Raw genomic sequence first — 6,000 nt, forward strand, 5'->3', positions numbered from 1 at the left:
TACCTAAGGCTACAGGAAAAATATAAACACAGGAGAAAATTATATTTATGTGGAAAAATGATACAATAAAGTGTTTTATTTTATCTTATCCCTCCACTATACCAAAATATAAACTTTGAGTATTTGCTTTTTTTCAATTCTTCCCAAGGGATAATTACTTTTTAGTTCACATTCAGGAATAGTCTGTTAAAAGTGTAGTTCTGGGCTTCCCTGGTGGCGCAGTGGTTGAGAATCTGCTTGCCAATGCAGGGGACAGGGGTTCGAGCCCTGGTCCGGGAAGATCCCACATGCCATGGAGCAACTATGCCTGTGAGCAACAACTACTGAGCCTGCGTGTCTGGAGCCTGTGCTCCACAACAAGAGAGGCCGCGATAGTGAGAGGCCCGCACACCACGATGAAAAGTGGGCCCCACTTGCTGCAACTAGAGAAAACCCTCACACAGAAGCAAAGACCCAACACAGCCAAAAATAAATATAAAAATAAATAAATTAAATTAAAAAAAAGATCTAAAGAAGAAATACATGGCGAATATCTTAAAAAAACAAAACAAAACCCAAAGGCATCTTACTGTAAGGGATTCATAACTAAAGGATGAAGAGAAGAGAGATGGAGAAGCAATTTAGTTAGACTAAAATAATTTAAACCTTAGCAGAGTAACACTGTATTTGGAAAATTATACCTCGATACTACCAGACTGGAGTAAATTAAACCTATCATGATTTTAGCCTGGACATAAAATATTTCAGTCCTTGCTAGAGAAATGTTTGAGAGACTGCTAAATACTCCTTGAGTTGTCATTCTGACATAGTAAATATTCAAACTACAAACCCCTAACTACGCTCGATATATTTGAGTTACTAGTTGTTCATATTTATTACTTTTTATTTTCTACCACCAAAAAATATCTCCATTCTTCTAATACAAATATTTTCCTCAATAACTTCTTTCTTCCTTGCTCTACGCTAATTGTTCTTCTTTGTGTACTTGCTTTCATTAAAAAAGCAAAAACAAACAAAAACACCTTCAAGTCTCTATTTTGTTTTCCTCAAAGCGGAAAGTTCTACATTAGAGGTTACAAACTCAAATCCCTACAGAAGCTTGGCAGGTGATATAACTGAGAGGAATAGGCCAAGTATAGACCAGTGGGGAGAGTGGATTTGTGAGGACTGTTGGGTCAAGACAAGACGTACCACATCTAAAGTGGGTAGTTGCTACTTAGCTCTTGCTAATTTTTTTTTTTTTTTTTTTTTTTTCGGTACTTGGGCCTCTCACTGTTGTGGCCTCTCCCGTTGCGGAGCACAGGCTCCAGACGCGCAGGCTCAGCGGCCATGGCTCACGGGCCCAGCCGCTCCACGGCACGTGGGATCTTCCCAGACCGGAGCACGAACCCGTGTCCCCTGCATCGGCAGGCGGACTCCCAACCACTGCGCCACCAGGGAAGCCCAAGCTCTTGCTAATTTTTAATGGATTATTTGATTTTTTTCCCAAGCAGGTTATGCATCCAGATATTTCTGTTAAGTTTCCATTTTAAAGAAACGCTGCTAGGGACTTCCCTGGCGTTTCAGTAGTTAAGACTCCACGCTTCCACTGCAGGGGCGCATAAAATCCCACATGCCACATGGCATGGCCGGAAAAAAAAAAAAGCTGCTATAGTATCTAGACATCAAACATCAATGACTGGTAACATCACAAAGAAAAAGAGGATGGAAAACTATATCACTGCTTATGAAGTGATCCTATAAAAAATAAATAAATAAGTCACAATGAACATAACGTAACGTCTAGATCCCATTCCCAATTTACAAGAATACAGAGAACTCAGGAGCTCGTTAAACTACACCATCGGGATGCACTCAGCACAATCCAGCCTGTAGGGAACTGCAGGACCCACAGCAGAGTTTCTTCAAGAAATAATTGCAAGGAAAAAAAACAAAAAAACTGGAGGGGGAATTTATAGACCAAAAGAGGTTTAAAAGATACATTAAGCAATTGCAATGTGTATACATCCTGATATTTTAAAATTGTAACATTTATGAGATGCTCACAGGATATTTGCTATCAAGGAATTATTGTTGATTTTTAAAAATACTATAAGGTTAATGCAGCCATGTTAGAAAATCATCCTAATCTTTAGAGATACCTATAAAAATATTCACAGATGGAATTTTAGAAATACATTCCCATTTTAAAAAACAAAATACTCAGCAGACATGCCATGTGTCTGTGAGCCAGGTGTGGCTTGTATGCTGCCGGTGTGCAACTTCTGATCTGTAAGGATATATGTAACTAATTTATTTCTCATTATCATTAAACACTAGTATATTTTCATTATATGGAAGAGATATAGAGATACATAGGCCACCCTTTTCACTTGGAGAGTATGAGATATATAAATCGAACCTGAAAGAGAAATACAGTATCACCACCCTCTCACCTGCTTAATATTAAACTCTCTCTTTAACTGCTGGTCTTGTTGAATGTTTTCCCAGATCTTACGTCTTATAGTGCTTCTGAGTGATAACAAATTTAAGTTAGTAAACAGCTTGTGAGGCACTTCTGCTGTGAAATGTATTTCTGAGCACACCATCTTCCCTAAGTCTGCTAGTCAGACTTAATGCCATTATACAACACACTGCAAAATGAGACCGTTTGGGGAATGATCATACCCTCTTCCAGTAACCCTGGAGACAATGTATCATTAATTGGTTAGAACCACTGAATTCTAATTCCCTAAATCCTACTTGAGGGAATGAACTTTACGAGGTTTCAAGGTTGTCATTGCTGCAGACACTCCAGAGCCCCACTGTATGAAAAGTGGCCACTGTCCAGTGACTGGCGCATACACAGGGCTCAGTAAAGGCTGGTTCCCTTCCCCTTTACCCCGCCCATTGCTCAGGGAAGTCCCTCTAATGGGTCAGCAGAATTATCTAATAATAAGCACTCTGTTGATGGGGAGATTCAGAGTGGAAGTAGAGAATATGTATTAAACTCACCTAGAGGATTTTTCAGTATAAAGACCCTCTTCCTGTAGGCGAATTAGAATTCAGTGAGGTGGAAAGAATGCATGAAATCTACAAAACCTCCCCAAAGGATAATAACATGTCATCTTTCTGGTGATGCCCGACTCATGGTCCCCTGTAACCCCATCCCCTTGTTGAGAACCATTGCTCTAAAAAAATGGATCTCAGGATCTTAAATGAGAGAATTCAAACAGCAAAGATGTTGTTATTCTGGACTAATCCATCATCTACCTTAGGACATCTGTCACTCTGTAAATTTCTGAAGCATATCAAATTGAAAAGTAAATCTCAAAATCACAAGAATCATATTCTATTGGTCTCTACTGACGAAGACTCGTATTTTATGCCACTAATGTTAAGACAACCTTACTGTTTTTTGGAAAAGGAATCATGTTTAGCATTGCATGATTATTAGAAAAATAAATTATATAAAATACTTGCAGTCAATTCAAGGACTGCTTTTCTACAAAACATCATAGTTACAGGTAGGTGTGAAATAACTCACTAGAAATAGAGCAGAAAGGAAGAAAATACTGTTTATCCATTATTAACTAGGCAATAAGTTACAGAATAAGGAATAAGAAACCAGAAATTGATATGAGCACAGAAATAGGTTTCACATGTAGCCACAGTGGAGCTGCTATAATTTTATATATGGAAATAGCTTGGAAACGAGGTTGAGCAGAAGCAAACGATCACTGATGGACAATTAATCAAATGCCAGGGTTAATCCTGCCTCCTATCTGAGGCTTCCCTGCTCTGTGTGTAGCTGCTTACACACAGTTCTGAAACTTTTCATCTGAAATATCCCGGGGGAGTTATGTCACTTCCTCTGTGCATTTTCCCTGTAGGATCTGACTTGTTTCGTGAAGTAGGAAATACATATATTAACATAGATTTTTGGCTTTCCTTTTGGAGGCTGATAGTCAAGACATGAAAGGATTAATTCATCTCAAAAGTCCTGTAAAACCTGCATGCTCCTGCCACCTCTTCTCAACAAGCTGCCCCTTTGGTTGGTCAAAGGGCTTCAGTGGCAACAGGCTGGCAGTGGGTGTTCTGTCTTAGCTGTGCCTGGCTGGCACGAAGTCTCCCAAGGCAGCCTGAGGACTCCCAGTTTGCTGGCATAAGGCCAACTGTGCTACACAAACTTTTTGTAACAGGTATGCACCCACCTTGGGGTGAAAATGAGTGGGGCCCACAGGATTTCTTGTTGCTATAAAAATACATTTAAAAGGTCCTAGTACTGTCTACTGATTGTATAGATTTTTTTAAAAATGAGAGTACTAAGCTAAGGGGATGACTTTTTAAATATTAGTGACTTCTATTATGCTCTTCATTAAAAGAAAAAGGAAAAAACTTATCTACAAATAAAAATTCCTTTGAAGGTCATAGATCTATACAAAGCACAAATCTCAGTTTAAACCTCAGAGGTGAGAAGGATGCAATTTCTTTATTTTTCTCTAACTCATCTGAATTTCTATTATGTGCCTCAGCCCATTGTGTGAGGTGAAAATTCTGGGTCCCCACTCCCTTTCCAAGAGTTTTGTCTGAGGTCTGAAAGGCTTTCATCATCCAAATCTTTGGCACCTAGAGGGCTTGGTCCTTGTTGTCATTTATACACTTGCATCTTGGGCATCACACCTGGCCCCTAACTGTCAGCACACAGAGACTGTCACTGTGTCACTTCTCATTCCTGTCAGAGAGGTCCTTGTCCTCTACTCAGCAAGGGATTTATCTCCTTCTGCACCACACTGAGTTACATAACTGTCTGTGCAGTTGGTGAAAGGCTTCTAATCCACCATAACCCTCCATGCAGGGGACAATTCTGTGGCTTCCAAGCCATGCTGGGCCACATGAACCACTGTGACTGTCTCAGGTTCATCTGACTAAATATACTCCACAAACTATATACTATACTGAGTAAATGAGACAAATAGCTTCCCTCTGTGACAGAGCAGGGCCTGGCACGAGCTTCTCCTCCTCTTCCCATTCCTTCTCCTTTTCCTCCTCCTTCATCTTCTCTGTTTTGTCAACTTTATTGTCATGTAATTTGTGAACAATAAAATGCACGGTAAGTAAGTAATCAGTTCAGTGAGTTCTGACAACAGTTCACACCCATCTAATCATCATCAGAATCAAGACACAGAAGTTTTCCTTCACCCTCCCTCATGCCCTTTGCAATCAACAGCTTCTCCCAAAGCCAGAATCAGACAACAACAGATCTGCTTTTTGTTACGGTAGATTAATTTCTCCTATTCTAGAATTTCATATATATGGAGTCAAGCAATATGTACTCTTTTGTCTTTGATTTCTTTCGCTCTCATAATGATTTTGAAATTCCCAAATTTTGTTTAGTGTAACAGTATTTTGTTCCTTTTTATGGCTAGTAGCATTCTGTTGTTTGAATATACCACAGTTTGCTTAGCCATTCACCTAATAATGGACATTTGTGTTGTTTTGAGTCCAGGGGTATTACTACTGAAGCATTCATGTACAAGTATTCTTTGGAATAAGGTTTGATCTTGGTTAAATACATGGGTCTGGATTTTCTGGGTTGAATAATGAGTTTGATTAACTTTATAGGAAAATGCCAAATTGTTTTTGGAAAGTAGTCGTATCATTTCACATTCCCACCAGCAATTCCAGTCCCTCCACATCCTTGTCAACACTTAGTATTGCTAATAAGCCTTTTCATTTTAGCCGTTCTAATGGGTCTATAACAGTTTATCATTTTAGTATTAATTTTTCTGATGAAAAATGATAATGGTCATCCTTGCATATGCTTAATTATTTGTATGTTTTTCACTGTGAAATGTCTGTTCAAATCTTTTGCCAGTTTTGTAAATGGATTTTTGTCTTATGAGTGGTAGGAGTTCTTTTTATATTATGGATACAAGTCTGAAATACATATCAGATACACGTATTTAAATACTTCTTCCGATCCATACCTTGCCTTTTCATTTTATTAATGGTGTCTTT

Source organism: Hyperoodon ampullatus, assembly GCF_949752795.1.
Source record: "Hyperoodon ampullatus genome assembly, chromosome: 20".
In the NCBI taxonomy this organism is placed as follows: Eukaryota; Metazoa; Chordata; class Mammalia; order Artiodactyla; family Ziphiidae; genus Hyperoodon; species Hyperoodon ampullatus.